This window comes from Colius striatus, chromosome Z, assembly GCF_028858725.1.
Source record: "Colius striatus isolate bColStr4 chromosome Z, bColStr4.1.hap1, whole genome shotgun sequence".
Lineage (NCBI taxonomy): Eukaryota > Metazoa > Chordata > Aves > Coliiformes > Coliidae > Colius > Colius striatus.
The window spans coordinates 73,356,824-73,373,864 of record NC_084790.1 but is presented as its reverse complement, the minus strand read 5'-3'; the positions used below and the strand labels follow the sequence as shown (position 1 = coordinate 73,373,864).

The 17,041-nt window shown below is 40.1% G+C and overlaps 1 protein-coding gene across 1 annotated transcript in view; it reads left to right on the top strand.

The window, feature by feature from the left end:
• Positions 1-17,041, top strand: part of LOC104562009 (E3 ubiquitin-protein ligase MARCHF3) — an 87,492-nt gene that overhangs the window by 34,151 nt on the left and 36,300 nt on the right. The gene's annotated exons all lie outside the window — the stretch shown is intronic.

Below are 17,041 nucleotides of genomic sequence, written 5' to 3'. Positions count from 1 at the left end.
CTTTAAATGCTCAAGTCAGAGCATTTGAATCCTTTTTCTCTGATTCTCACAGACCTTTACTGAGGTTTATCTTACCTGTCAACATTCCTAACTAAGTCAGAAACTCGACTACTTGTGCACAAGATAAATCAGCTGAGATATTGTCCTTTTGTTGTGTATTGTCCTCATCCATAACTTTTCACTAGTGTATTTGCTTTTCAAAATAGTGCACTGAATGATCTTTCTAGCTATAGCACATTCACATGCTGTTTCCCACGACTCCTACCATGAATAGTCACTGCTTGTCCTATGGATCCACACCAGCTCAATGTTGCTCAAGTTTTTTCTGCTCCAGACTAAATGATTCTTAAGCCTGCAAACCACTTTCAGGATGGTGATGTGAACAAGTTTGTGCTGTTCTGTGTTCATGGTTTTGGACTAAGCTTTGGAAGCTGAGCAAGCAACTTTTTTCCCCTTCTTTGTCAGATTTATTTTTATTTTTAAGACTGAAGGAATCTGATTTGATTTGTTAGACAAAACTGCTGAGTTTTGAGAATCAGATATCTCACTGTCATGGTTACACATAGAGAAGCACGGCGGTTTGGATAGAGCACACTGACTCTGATGTGCTCTCCAATTTTACTGTTTTTTTGTGGGAGATGTGAAGGCATGTCATGCCCCAGGGCAGTCCCTTCAGGACTGAGGATCTGGAAGAATAATCAAAGCCATGAAATAAATCTGTGGGTCACACAGCTTGCCAGAGGACCTTGATAAGCTGCTGCCCAAGTGTTTTGTCTCTTTCAAGCTCGTGATCTTAGAAATGGCCATGCACAGATCCCCCTTTTGGGAGCTGGGAGAAGAACTCCATACCACAGCATTGACCAATGCTTCTCTTAATATTTTGGTACATTTATATCAGTGGGACCAAACTTTGCAGCAACTGTCATGAGACCACTGGGCACATTATTTAAAAGTGATACACAAAATTTATGAATATGTTCTCTACTTAGAAATACTCATGATGAAAAAGCAAATAAAAGACACTTCTTTCTGGCTTAACAACGACAGTCATGATGAATAGACAAGTTTTGCAGAAGTTCAGCCAAAGGATACAGGCAACTCGCATGGAACTTTGACTATGATATTTGTTAGGATGTGACAGTAAACACAAATGAATAAATACTATTGTGAAGCTGTTGCAGCCCAGATAGTCTGAAGCATTTTAGTTTTGGTACTTCATAAAATGATGGTTTAGAAAAAAGTGTACCATATTCCAGCCCAGCAATGACATTTCATCTTTTTTAAGACTTTTAATACAATGAAAAGGTTGTAGCACCATGTAGTGACTGACAGTCTTTATTAGGACTCAAGTACCTCAAGTCCCTCTGGAGGGACAATACTAACAGCAAATGCTCCTGGCACTGGGGAGTCAAACAATGAGCAGCTGGGTAGAAACTTCTTGGGAGAGCAGCAGTTGGTGGTAACATCAGAGAGGTATGGTACTTTTGCAGAGATGGACTGCTCTCTTTTTGGTCATTTTAGTAGACATCAAAACAGACCTTCTTACATTGTTGATGTGCAATTCAGAGAGTTAGCATCTAATAAGAATTTGAAGTTGCATACTGAAAAATGGTGACTGCTGCTTTGGGATAGACAATGTGCGGAGTCTACCTGTAGCTTAGCGTTCCTCATTGATGCTTCATTTTTCCACTAAGCCACCATCAATGATGTGAAGGAAGAGGAAATAATCCAAGATGTTTGGATTACAGATAAAGTACAATAGACTTTCCTCTTGTTTGGTCATCAAAATTGAGCTCTGATGTACCTGTTCTCATTGTAGTTGACCAGTGCTTTATCTCAGGAGAGGCAGCAGTATGAGGTGAGGTCAAAGCTACAATAGTCTGCAGTCTCTTCTAATCCATCTGTGTCTGGTCTATGCACAGCTGGAAACAAAGTACCCATAAGTACCAAGGGCCTCTGCAACAACCTAAAGGATAAGGGGGGCTCACTTACTACTTACAGTCTCAGACAAAACAGACAGGACTACTCAACTTTGAGGAAAGAAAACAGAAAATAATGCACCACCAACTAAAAACATAAACCCTGAAACATAACTAAAAGAAAACACCACAGAGTGGTACAATGATGAAGAGCTCAACCAGCCCTTTAAGAAAACCTTCCCCCCACCCCTTCCCTCTTCTGGGACTCAGAGCCCTGATCTCAGTGTCTTTACATCCTACCCCGCTGAATGGCTCAGGGGGACCGTTTGTCTCACCTCAAGACTTCTTGCTGGCCTCCCTGCTCCAGTACAGGATCCTTCACAGGCTGGGCAGCCCTGCACAGGCTTCTCCAACATACGACATACGTTCATCCCAAAGGCTGCAGCTCCTCTCTGCCTCTTGTGTGGGTCTACTCTGTGGCCCACAGGCTCTCCAGCACGGCCTGTGCCATGGCCACCTCCTCACACAGTCTCTGCCTCTCCGGACGCACTCACTCAGAATTGCTGGTGGCTCTCGGTCCTGCCATTGCCCTCCATGGGTTGCAGGGGCACGGCTGTGTTCCTGCCAAAGGTTGCAGAGGGCTCTCCAGTCCGGTGATTCTCCTTCTTTTCTCCTTTTCTGTGCAGACTACATGTTTTCTGGCATCTTGTATCACTCCTCCACCTGCTTTTGCACCTCAGATTTCCCTTCTTAAATATTGATGGCAGAGGTGCCAGATTGGACTGGCCAGGCTGGAGATGGGTCTACCTCAGAGCCAGGGGATGTTTCAAGAACTCCTTGCTGGGAGCAGCTCTGCAGTTCCATCCCCCTTTTACCAAGCAAAAAAATGGCTCCACACAAACCTATGACAATATTGTTCTTCTTGTCAGTGTGGGAGCTGCATGAGAACTTGCCTTGGTATTACCTTGACGTCACTTTTTTTCCCCTCATTCCTTTAGTCAGAGAATATGGCCCTTGGCTAAAGTTGATTTATATCGATCATGTAAGTTGTGGATCTGACTCATCTTTTTTTTAGCTTTTGCTCAACCTGTTGAAAACACAAACTGCAGCATAATTGCTGTGTGTTCCTTCTCCTTCCATAGTACTTCAGTAGCAGCTTTGATTGACTGGTGGAGATTTTTTTGGTGGGCTTTGGTAGTTGACTTTTGCCAGGGCTGGAGCAACAAAGCTAGAAAGAGCTTATTCAGTGGCTGGCACATCATGATACTCAAGGGCAGTTTTGTGTCTGCCTCAGCTAGATGCTTTACGGCCTTCACTAGGCTGAAGACTGATGGGTAAATTTTCTTCTAAGAAGCTTAGGGTTTTGGTAATTGGTTTTCTGAGGGCTTGCAAAATAAAATAAAATTGTAAATATGACAAAAGGTCAGTGTTGGTTGGATGATTATCAGCTCTAGGCTGTTCATGAGATGCATCAAAGGCATTTATCTCTAAAATATTTGGAAAGAAAATGCTGTATCAGTTTATGTTTGTAGCTGGAATTAGCAAATATACAAGGCTTGTTTAAGCTCTTGGTATTGACAAAGTCATCTTAATATCTTCACATGAGGACAGCCTCACTGCCTTATCCTTTACGCTGTTGATTCTGGGAACACTTGGTCACAAATACCTATCCATAATATCCCATACACTGGTGTGTCAGCCTCCAGGAATGTAACGTGCAGGAAGCAGATGCTAACTGTCAGAAAGGGCTGATCTCATAAACATTAGGTGCACATACATATTTTAATTACTGCATGAAACTACTCAGCTTTGAAGGAGAGCTGCGCTGAGGAGGTATTTGAACAAGACTTTTTTTTGTCACTCATTTTAATCAATATTCTTCGTTAGGGTTACAAATAAATTGTATGCCTGGAGGATATTACATAGGCAAGTATGTCAAGAGCATTAAGATACATTTTATAGAATGATGTGATACTAGAAATTAATTCTTCATCCACAGCTGTGGTAAGAGATAAACTAGGAGTTAGAAAGGAAAGACAGTGGTTGGAGGATGTAAGCTTCCTAATAGAAACACTGGGGATACTTTTGATAGATAGTTGAAAAAATATGGGGACACATATGACTGAGAACAATGCTCAGATAGTATGAAAAATGCAATTAACCTTTGGCAATATAACAGTCTCAAAATGTTGAGACAAAAATTTTAGATTCAGTAGCCTCATAAGATTTTTACACATGAAGTGATCAGGTTTTCTGCTTCAGTATCAATGTTATTATAAAGTACCGATGGAAAATATATCAAGACTCAGAAGCAATGACTTAAAAATGCAGTGGACAAAGACAAGGGAGGTAAAAGTGATGAAGTTGGCCTAACAAAAACCAGAAAATTACTGGCTCCTAGTTTTCTGACTTACAGGGTGAAAAATGATTCTTCTAGCAATAGGGAAGAGCTAGGAGACATGGTACTTAATGAGGAAATTTGTTTCAGTGCTTCCCTCTAACAAGGTGTACTTTTTTCCTGGCCTGACAGGCTGATAAACCTTGGGATGCCATTAAACAGATAATGAAGTGCCATGCTAAAAATAGTTTGGGTTTTTTTTCTGGTTGCAACAACCAGCAGAATCACCTGTGTAATCAATTTACTACTGAGTTTGAGACATCTCTACATTGAAGCCTCCTGGGATGAGATGTCATCTTTTCTCTCTGTCACTTGGTGCAGAGTTCAGGGCTCATCGTGTGCTAAATAAGCAGTTAGAATTGGAAGCTAGTCATTTGATCCGGTGAGTTTGCTTACCGTGTTTGGATTATCATTAATGCTCAGTCTTAAGCCTGAGCATTAATTGCTCTTCACAGAAAATGTGGTATGCATGTTTGTTCTTTTAAAAAGTGTCCAGTTTTATGCAACTTCTTTGAAGCCAGATCTTCTGTAATTATAAATGGGTGTCAATTAAGAGATAGAACTGTAGTACCTAGCTGGGGATGCTGTTAAGAACTTTTAAGGTTTCCATTTTTAGGTTTCACTGGTAATCGTCTCTTAACTGTACTCTCCTGAACTGCTCTGTGTAGTCACCCAACCATAGGTGTCACAAAATAGTCACTGAATAGACTCTTGCAACTTCCATGGTCTTAGCGTGTGGTAAGAATAGCTGAAAATAAATTATTTAGTGTAGTGGAGGGGACAGAGATTCACAAAATCCCATGTTGTGAAAGGTGAAAGTTAATGAACAGGTTATGGAAGTCCTACATCCTAAACCTCTGTCAGAGTGTTCCTTCATACCTACTCATCAGCAAGGAATGAAAGGAGTGTGGAGCTACACAGGAGAATCTTTAATAACTTGATTTCTACAAATTGATAATGCTTTCGAAGGTGAAGAAGACTGGCATAAGGCATTGCTGGAGGCAGATAATTGTTTATCTTAGCTTTTACTTCTGACTGTTCACAACTTCTCCGTAAACACCAGAATTTTCAGCCCATCAGGCAAAACTTTGGGTTCTTTAGTTATTTTGCCCTTTGGCAACAATTCATGTAGGTTTGCCTGCAACAGAGCCAACATGCTTAGCCAAATTCTGGCGTTTCCACACTCCTGGATGCTTTCTGTGCCATCAGTGATGCTTTATGATATGCAAAATGATACACGTGTCTACATTTTGTTGAAACATAAGTGAATGTATAATAAGATGCTACTTTAAAAGGGTGCCTGGAAGAATATCATGATCACTGCATCATCTGACCTAAGAGGACTTATCCTTCTTATGGAATTTGGACAGAATACATTCACCATATCCATTCATGCAGGATGAACTCCAAATAGAGCATGTTGCTTGTGAGGTAATGGCCTACTTGTCTCTAATACTGTTCTCTGTCTGTGCACATATTAGGCTTGACAAATGGGCTTCATCTTCCAGAAGGGGAAAATTACCTTTTAAGTGATAAATAAAAAGAATTAATATTCAGTGTACATTGTTGGTGGGATTGAGTATTTGCTGTAGGTTGATGAATGTTGTCCCTTTACATATGGGTATGTGTAGATTTCTTGAAACTCTTTCTGAACAGAGTTTTGTAATTATAAACTGGGGTGTGTTCCTGTGAAGTATGATCTAAGAGTCATTGACAAAGCTGATTCAAGGTCATTTGAAGTGGACAACTACATATTTTTTTCTTCACAATTGTCTGTGCTGCAAGTAAGTAAAATATTTTTCTCAACGATCTGGAACATGCCGTGGCTGGATGCGATTTCCTAGACTAGTAAGAGCACAGTCAAAATTCCTGTAGCTGTAGAATATATTAGATGAAGAACACTCTGATGTTATCTTCGTGACAGGAGCTCAGAATCTGTCTACGATGGCTAGCTACAAATTTCACCAGTTGAAAAAGCTACATAGTGGTGTAAATCAGGTAAACAATACTGTACAAGTAGTCTCTGAAGAAATAGCTGGTGATGGTACAACTTAGACAACATTTATTAGGCTTCTGAGAAGCTCTAACAGGACTGGCACAAGCTGGGATGTCATCATCAAGCTGTTTCACTATCACAGTCCCATACCAAGTTTATCATGGGCACACAAGAAAATCTGCATCTGAGGGCTGATTTCAGTGCAGAAGTCACAATAACACAGATATTAAAATCCCAACTTATATCAGCACCTACTCCAAACTTCCATTGCTTTTATTTCTTGTAGTATTAAGACTAACACCTAATTCACTTCTAACTCTTGTTCTTATTTTTCTTGTTGGTATTTCTGTTGAGTTTGGGTAAGGAGAATAATGTTGTCCCGTCAAATTTTACCTATGCCATTTTGGTTTAGTTCTGGCTGGTTTTGATTCACTGGTGCAGCATTTCGGTAATTTGTTTGAAAAATACTGAACAGAAATTGGATTTTATATGCTTTGTTTCCAGCAATTACTATACATTCCTAGGTCTGCATGTCAAGTCAGATTTGTTTGATGAGTACGAAGTTAGTTTGACAGTGATTCTAAGCATCCTTTGTCCGCTTATTGCTTGAAAAGGATTGGGACTGTCCAGTCTCTGTAGCATATAGTTTTACACAGCACAATACATACACACATAGAACTAGTTAGTGTAGAGAGCTATCGTAGATTTTAATTAACTTACAGTATTCCCTTGTGCTTGTCACATCTGGAATAATCTCTGGAGCACAAGTCTTAGGAGTTTGATGAAAGAACCTTTACCCACAAGAATTCAAGTTCAGAGGGAAGTCTTTTGCTTCAGCTGAGAAAAATAAACTGTTTTTGTCCTCAAGTTAGCATATCTTCCTAAGTGCAGGAAAATGCAGTGAGAGTATTTCTAATCCCTTTTGTCTGAAGGGGAAAAAGAGAAAAGGAAAAAAAAAAAGTTGAATTTTGAGTAATTTTTCTTTAAAGAATGTTTTCTGTTTTTTTTAAACAATATTTTTGGAAGACCAATTCCCTCACAACTAAACTTCTAAAGCTCAACTACTCCCAGCAATACCACTAAAGATAAAATAATGCAATAAATAAATAAAATAAATAAGTAAATTCTCTTCTGTGAAAGAGAAGTGCTTATTAGATGGCACCTTCAGAAACACCAGCTTAGAATAAGAGAAAGCATATGTTTTACATATAAATGTGTTTGTTTGGGGCATGCTTCACAAAGCATCACATACAAGCTAAGTTTCATGTATTTACAAAGTGTCATCAGCTGATTCATTGCTGAATAAAACATTAGAAGACTTGAGTCTACCCAGAGGAGTTTGCAGTCTCATTGTAGTACTGACAAACACAGTATCTAAAGGAGAAGAGGTAGAAGCCTTCCTTAAATTTCTATTGTACTTAATGCATGTAGGCTTCAATACAGAGCAGACGATTCTTCTACTAATGCAGGTATCTTGCATTGAGCACTGCTTAGAGACTTCCCAGGGTAAGATGTTTGGGATGCATCACACACCAAAGAGAGAGGTGCTCCTTAAGGATGTAAATGTTACTGTTAAATATTTATGCAACTTAAGACTAAGAAAAAAATAAATTAATGTAAAGGTATCTGAATTGCTCCAAGTTAAATTACAATGCATCAAACCAGAGGTGTTCAGGGTAAGATAATAATCTTTGTTTCTCTATTTCAGACCGAAATCTTAAAGAGAAGTCAGTCATTGATCTTTTAATGAAGTTTTTGCTAGCAAGTGTAAGACTGACATAGCCAATATTGCTAAACTTAAACTAGAATTAAAATATAAAGTTATTTAAAAAAGAAATGTTTTTAATTTTATTATTTAATTTGAAGGTGGATTTAGTGTATTTTTTTTTTAACTTCCAAGCATTCAACTGTTTTTCCATCAATGGTGACAGCTATAAATGAGATATTTAATGAGACTGTATTTGAGTGCAGTCTTGACTGTAAGAGCTGGAAAAATCAAATACACTAAAGGTGGGCAGATATTTGACTTAGCAAAATTGAACAAAAGAGTGAATGTTTTAGTTAATCTTATCTATCTGTAGAAATACTGTGACCATGTTTCTCCTATAGCCATATTCCTCCAAGCATTCCACTTCAATAATTAAAACCAATTTGCATTTTATCCCTAGCTCTCTTTGCCCTGCAGATTTCTGACTCTTGCCTCCATTGCCAGACAACGCTGCCTGTGTTCCTTGTTGTAGAAGTTCTTGTACAGAGAAGCTGCCTGATCTTGTTCCCACTCAAGCTTTATGTGGACTAGACCACTCTGTGTCATCTAAAACCACAGGTTTACAGACTGCTCCTGTTTGTTGAAGAGTTCATTCTCATAAGCTTTACATGAACAGGAATTCGTGAAGTTAAGTAATATTTACACAATTTGTCATTTAAGCAAGTCAGCAGTTTGACCTTACCTGGTCAGGAATAGTCAGCTGAATTCAGTGGATGTTTACCTGTGTGAGAAAATGGAGCACGGTTAGGGATTTATTATGTGGGACAGGGTTGTATTCATGTGACGTTAACAGCCCTCCTTTTAGTCTTCCAGTGGAAATGACGAGATCTATTTTTGAATGTTCTTTGGGGACAGCATGACCTTGGGAGTTCATAAAGATTTAACTGAGAGCATTTTCTGTTGAGCTTCATCTTATAGCTGCTGAATGTGAGTCCAGTGTAAACCTAGGGCAGGTAAATAACATTTCCATCAAATGCAGAACATGTGAGTCAGTTCAGGCTTGACTTGTTCTGTTAATACTTTGTATTTAACGAAGACTTTAAGACTTTATATTTGACATAGACATTTGTCCTCACACTGTCTTGGTCCTCATTGTCTGCTAAAAAAATAGCTATAAAACATCAAGGTGTAGTATGTTTTGTCATTCCTCTTAATTTCTTTGGTGTACTTCGCTGCTCCAAAGTGTGCTGATGTGTGACTCCCAGAGAGCACAATGAGATGTGGTGTGTGAAAGCAACATCCTGAACTCTTGGATTACACTTTTTCTGATAAAACAAGCACCTGAAATGAAGGATCTAAGTAGAAGACCGGCCAAACAGAGTCCAGATTCACTGACTGATCACTCTAAAACTTCCACTGTTGGAAATTGCAAAAGACAAGTTTTCTGATGAAATCCTAGGTGCTTGTAGAGGAAGGAATTTCTGAAAGTTTTACAATTCCTGTGCTAAAAGAAATGCAATATTACTAGTATGTATTGTGCAAAAAAAAAGATTGCTGCTCTTCAGAGCCAACCGATTTTTAGAGATGAATCATGGCTGAAGACACTGACATGGGATTCCTTGTCCGTTGATGCTTCTTGAAGAGAAATTAAGTTCTCATGGTGCTAGCTGCATCTTACAGGTTTTAGGCCAAGAAGCAAATGTGTGTGTCTGGCATTTGGTTGCAAAATCTACTTGAAGTGACCTATTTTAGGAAAATTAATTTAGAACTTACTTTTTAGCGCAGAAATCAAAAGAAATGGAGAAAAGTGCTGGCCCAGGACTTAGCATAATTTTGGCAGTATTCATAATTTTGCAGCCTTAGACTTGTTCTTTTAATAAAGGTGACTTTGGGTTTCTGCCAAAGGAGTAACTCGTGCCCTCGTGGCTATAGCCTGCAGAGGGTTGGTGCAGGGTCAGCCCTGCTCACTAGGTACAGCCACTGCTAGACTGGCAGAAGGGAAGGGAGCTGCCTTGAAGAAGCTTTTTCTCCTTGTCCTCCAAAAATTTGTCATTAATCAGCAGAAAGTTTGTGGGCAGGCGTGGGGAAGGGAGGGGGCACTGTGAAGAGGATGAGGTAATGAAAAAAAACATAATTTAGGGAGGTGTTCCTCCTTTTGCAGGGATTCAGACTGACTGTAGTCACCCAGAAATAGGTACCCAGGCAAGCCCTAGCTCCCAGTTTCAACTATTCTCAGCTTTCTCAGTTAAGGAAGCCTAATAAAAAGATTTTTGTAGTGGCAAACAGCATAGATGAGGTTGGGGAAAGAAACTGGCAAGTGCTTCATCATTTGGACTCCTCCACTCAAGATTTTGTCAGTGAAACTGCTACATCATTCCTCACTGAGGATGCTTAGCTCGGAGCAGCCTGTCTTTAGTACCCTCTTCCAGAGTAACCGGTTCTGTTCAGACTCACATCCTTCCCTAAGGCATCAGGCAGAATACACAGGCAGGATGGGATGGCCCTCAGCACTCGGAAGGCAGTGTATGTCCCACTTCAGGGACCTGAGTTCTCAGGTACTCTTAGACCAGGAGAACCTCTATCAGCAAATGGTGTGTGGACTTGAAGCCACAACAGATGCCCATATGTTCTGGGGAAATGGAGACAGAGGTTCAAGGAGTGCCAGGTAGTCAGAGAAGGATGAACTTCAGCAGAGCTTCTGCATGCATCTGGTGCATGCAACCGGCAAATGTAGATTAAGTGGCTATTCTGGAAGTCTGGCGCTCAGCAAAAACCCGTGGCCAGGAATTTACAAATGCAAAACTGCCAGCATATACAGAAACACTCATTTCTTTTCTGAATTATGCTTAGTAACTCTGCAATTAAGGACATTAGACTGTTTTATTCATGCTTGTGTTCTGCTAGCTTCTGCAGAAACAAGGAGGCCATTCATGCAAAAGGCAGTTGTGGAAATACTAGTTTTCTGCAACCCACATTGCTCCAGGGAACTTGGAAGCAGCTTGTTCATCTCCAGAGGTAAAAAAATATCTTGGCCGCATCATTCACTATGCTGAATCCTAACTTCCTCCTATTTGTCTAGTGATCCAAAATGTCTTCTAGGAAAAATGAGACAGACAGGTCTTCCTCCAACTCCTATGAGGAAAAGAACATCTTCACTAGAAAAGACTAACATCAGAAAATAAAAATTATGTCTTTCTTTATACTTTGAAAAAACTCTGCCACTGCTATTTCCAGATCAGTTGTAAACTGTATTTGTATCTTTGGATTTTTGTGATTAATGCAAGACTAAAATGCCACCAACACTTAAGTACTTACAGTATGTAGTGTCATGTGATATCTTCCATTTTGGTAACCAACAAAAGAATAAAAACCTAAGCAAAAGAATTATTAGTGGCTGTGCAGACATGTAAAGCAATTTATTTAAGTCTGCAATGCCAAAAAAGGTGGTCCATTGCTCTCATGAAAAGTGGTTCAGGGTTCAGTACATAACAAAAAATATTGGTTTATGGGCAGGCAGTGATTTTTTAAATGGGAAGACTCTTTAGGACTATTGCTGAACTGCATTGTGTTACTGCCTCAGACTAGCACTAAGTTCTTTGATGTGCTTGTTTATAAAATTACACTTTACATGCAGCTTACTGTGTGGTAGTTTATAAGAGGCCCCGGAGCTCTCTGCAGTCAGACCAGCTGAGCAGAAAAGGTTGTCTACAGCATGAAAAAATAGTAAGCTGTTTGGCTGAGACAGCCCAAGTAACATTGCCTAACATCAACGGGGTTTGGACTGCTTTCTAGATATTGACGTGTTTTAAAGCAAAGTTTTGCAAGGAATGTAAAGTTTACTACCCTCCTGAACTGGTAAACAAGTATTGCATCTTCTGCTTGCAGCATCCAGTTGTCTGTCATAGCTACTTGGGAAGGTTTGGTGGTGTAGGTGTTTGGAACTGAATGCTGTTGACCAGGTGGTATGGATTCTTAACAACATTTTTTCCTACCTGTTTCTGCTGTCCCTGTGTCTCAGAACTGCTGTGCCTCCTGCTGGTTCACCCTGCCTTTCTCATGTGTGGCCTGATGCCAGTGAGTGCTTTGCACCTGCATGGTGAACAGAATAGGCAGCGTCTTGTATGTCCTCCAATGTACTAAGCCACATGTGACTTATCAGATATAGGAGTTATTTCATCTCCTCAAGGAGAGACTGAAGGGGTTTATGTATACCTCCTCTGGAGTTAAGATGTTTCTGCTGAAAGTTTCTGTACCTTTTTGGTTTTTTATTTCTTTTAACAGACAGAGCAAATGTACCAGTTGTACTGATCCTTACATCTACTAAAGCTGTGGGAGACATTCCCCATCACAGGTTCTGGTTTTTGCTGCTGTAATGTGTTAATTCAAGGACCAGCCCTGCTACACACACAGGATCAAACAACAGGACTGGAACAGAGTCCAGAGGAATAAAAAACCAGGAGTCGCTGATGAGGTGGTGGGGTCCTGGGGAGGCAAATGCAGAAGGGATGAAGCATAGCCAGATGACAAAGGGTACAGGAGCAGCAGGCTGCGAGCCTGAACTGTGCCTCCTCTTCAGGCAACTCCCATGGCACAAGATTCCCAAGCTATAAGTGTCAGCCGACATCTGTCAGCTGATTTCTAAGAAACATACTGAAAGGAGTATGGAAGAGTGGACAGCATCTAAGGCTACAACTGAAACAGACAGTTGTTCCCTTAGTTTCTTTATTCATTAGCCTCAGTGGGATTGAAACCAGGAGGGGATCCATGCAGACCTGTGTGGTGGAGCATGGAGGTAAGAGTCAAGAAACATTTAGAATATTTCCAGCTGTGACTGCCTGGAAAATAGTGTACAGAAGACTCATTCATGAGTGTCAGTTACTAAAGGAAGAGTTTCAGGTGCCCCAGGGTATCCTGCTCTTTAAGAAAGGGTCTTGCCATGCCATGTATCATTTCTCAATAGGTAAAAAATTAGAAGGTTTCACAGCGCTCTGGAGTTGAGAATTTTGTTCTTCTTCCGCATTTTGCGGTGGGAAGGTGAATCTGGGAAAGAAAGCAGCAAGCCATCCAGTCACTGAACTGCCTGTTTAGTCTCTGGAGCATTTTAAGCTACCTGTGATAGGATTTTTTACCTTGCAAGGGAGGTCAAGGACAAGAAGAAGGGCTTCTTCAAATACATTACAGACAAAACAAACACTAGAGGCAATGTAGGCCCACTGTTGAATGGGCTGGGTGCCCTGGTGACACAGCATACAGAGAAGGCAAAGTTCCTGAGTGCTCTCTTTGTCTATACTGCTGGAGACTGTCCTCGGGAGCCCCAGACTCCAGAGGAAGTCAGGTTAAAGAAGGAGTTTTGTTTAGTTGATGAGCACTGAGTTAAAGATCAGTTGAGCAATCTGGATGTACACAAATCCATGGGCCCTGATGGGATGCACCCGCAGGTGCTGAGGGAGCTGGCAGAAGACAGACCACTCTCCATCATCTTCAGTAAGTCACGGAGAACAGGAGAGGTGCCTGAGAACTGGAGCAAAGCAAATGTCACTCTAGTTTTCAAAAAGGGTAAGAAGGAGGAGCAGGTAAACTACAGACTGTTCAGCCTCAGCTCCATCCCTGGAAGGATGATGGAACAACTTGTCCTGGGTGCTGTCTCCAGGCATTTAAAGGACAAGAGGGTCATTAGGAGCAGTCAACATGGCTTTACCAAGAGGAAGAAATGTTTGACCAACCTAATAGCCTTTTATGCAGATGTAACCAGGTGGATAGATGGTGGTAGTGCAGTGGATGTGGTTTATCTTGATTTCAGTAAAGCATTTGACACCATCTCCCACAGCATCCTGGCAGCAAAACCGAGAAAGTGTGGGCTGGACAGTCAGGTAGTGATTTGGATTGTTAACTGGCTGAAGGGAAGACAGAGAGTTGTGATCAATAGGGCAGGCTCTAGTTGGAGGCCTGTATCTAGTGGAGTCCCTCAGAGGTTGGTGAAGGGACTACTACTGTAGTACAGTAGTTTAATTACAGCAGAAGTCTTTCTTGCATAGTGGTTTATGTCTAAAGGGATCATGCAAAGTCAGGATAACTGGAAGATGGACACATTCTATATTGAGAAACTACTAAAAATCCTTACTGTCTTAAGAGACAGGATGGCATAAAAATATTATGTAAACCTCTGTTGAGGGAATGATGAGTTCCAGTTCTCCATTTCAAAAAAAAAAGCATACATCTACACTGCAATACTTGTTTGATAGCTTTGAAGCCACCAAAGAACATCTCTTTCACACAGCCTCTGGTAAATATGCTACTGACACCTTTTGAAACTAGTAATTTGTTCATTGCTTAAGTAATGAACTACAACTGATAAAAGAAATAAAGGTAAAACATATTTCTCCATGAGATGCACTGTTCTTCCACATTGCAGTACAATCCAGAATTCTATTTGTGCTCCTGCAGAATTCTGTTTGTGCTCCAAATCTGCTGACCTGTCCTCAAGTAAAAAAATCTGTCAATGAAGACAAGTCCCTGGGGGGGCAAATGGCTGGAATAGTCTATGAAAGAGATTGGTTTGTGTCTGAAGAATGTGTTGGGCAGACAGCCAGTCCTGGGCTCTGTCGGGTCACACAATGCAGCTAGTTTCGCTCCTGGCCTTCAGGACAACTGGTTTGTCGTTTCTACTCATGATGGGTTGTTGTTTAAATCTTGAACACTTCTCCTGGTCTGTGAGAGTACGTAAATAGGAAACAAAAGTAAACCTCCCAAAGCTGTTTTTTATGGTGACTGTGTGCTTTTTAATGATGCAGTATTTCTTAGGAAGATGTCTCCAGGGGGGATGGTTGTGGTGTTTCATGCAAGTCTTTAAGTCTTGAAACTGACTGATGCATGCTTGAATTGCATTTCTTGAAACTCATAGGGTGACTCCTGGGAACATACAGTAAAGAAACTGAATGGATTTCCAAGTTTGAAACTTGATGACTGTGAGAGATGGAATGTGTGGGCTATTCTTAGCAAAGATGCTGGAAAAAAAAAGCAAGCAATTCACACACAATCACTACATGAATATTTCTTTAACCTTTACACTGCTTGAAGTTAAGATCTTTTTGTCTCATGCAAATATAAGATGCCTACAGCTCCATCAGCTTAAAAAAAAAGTCTACTGTGATAGTTTTAACTGATCAATGTGATAATGCTTTATGAGTTTAAGAATGCAGTCAGTTTGGTACAGTAGGAAAGAGTGCAACAAGGATTCCAGCTGTAGAGGCTTACTGTGAGTGCAGATGATTTCTTCGTTAAATTCCTTTTCTGGGAATGTTAGGTTTTAACATCTCCTATTTGAATATAATTCAGTAAGAGTGGGAGTGACTTACTAACTGGCAATTGTTGGGTCTGATGGTTTCTCTAGATACAGAAGTTATAAATCTCTGAAATATAAGCATGAGTAAGAAAATATGCTATTAATACCTTGCAGCATGTAAAGAAATGTTTGATGAGCTCACTGGAGATGCATTGTTAGCAATAATCAGCACTTGACTAAGCCCAGAAGTAGCTTGTCTCTGAATCAAGGATTGTCAGTGTTTGGTGACATTTGTTTCTGGGGCTAAGCCACTTTTCAAAAATATTTACAGTCATTCATATAATGTCATGAAGAAAAATGCTTACAGATACCTCTTAATAACTACTAAAGTGCTAGAAAGGAATCTGGACTTGGGAATGCTTTAACAAATGAAGCAGAGAGGAGAGGGCAGAGAGAGGCTAGATAGTCAGTTGATGTTGATTTACATATCCCTAACATTTGCTAAAATAAAATCCTGTAAAGTAGCACAAGGCAAAGGATGTGTGTCTTCTATCCAGCTCCAACATGACCTCCTATAACTTACTTGAGTACACCACATCTCAGTCCCTGCTGAAGTTTCTTGTTTCACAATGACAGCTAGTTTTAACCTAACTATATGTATCTATATCTATCTATCTATCTATCTATATATATATACACTAACTGTATTTATAGTGTCTGCACTTCTTTTGAGGAGTAGCATAAATAACCACAAACTACTGTGATCATCTGCACCTGTAACTGTGAAAATTGAACAAGGGACAGGACTTGTTATTATGGGACTTCTGCTTTTTCATATCTGTAAACCAGAGTGCTGAGTGCAGAAGCAACATGAATATCTGTGAGACTTTCAGTGCTCACTGAAGGATATTTACTGCATAAGCCAGTGAATGAAGCAGAAGGAACAAATCACAACTAGGACACTCTAATCAGCTGCTAATAGAATGCCATTCCACTGTGTCCTCCCACCATGAAAACCTGTACTGACCTCTTTCCAGACAGGAGTTTGGTATTTCTGAGGCAACAGAACAGCTCTCAGAGTTTATCAGCTTTTTTTTCTTTCCCCCACACTTATGGAACCAAGGAAATACATGCAATGTCTGTACTTTGATACTCATAAACACAGACATGCATGCATCTACGTAACACATTATAAATCATTTCTTCTTTTATCAGAATTTTCCCATTTGTGATCATTAAACGACCCTGAAAATGGGGTTTTTGTATAGCTGATTGAAGTAGTTGCAGGAGAAAGTGAAGAAATATACTAAGAACTGTACACTTATCAGTGACAGCTGAAAGATAGTGCTGAAATTGGAGAGTCACTCTGAAAGACAGTTAGACTTTGCCACTTCACATCAGAAGAGGGAGTCAGAGGCTGGTACCAAAGGCAAAGCAGAACAGGGAAATTATCTATTTTGAGTACTACAGTAGTAAGGTAGTCTTAAAGTAGATTTCGGATAGACAAAAAACATGCAAGTGGAGTGGGTGAAGTAACACTGAAAAGAAAAAAAGAGCTAATTAGTAGGTGTCTTCAAATATATATCCATCATGCCAAATTCAACTGCTTTCTCTGAATTTTCTGGCATCTGAAATGTTATTCTGGCTTCCCCCATTAATATTGCATTTCTTCTTGAACACCATCACAATTTCCTGCTTTTGTTCTTTGTTTTTCCTCTTCTATTAAGATATTTGTGTC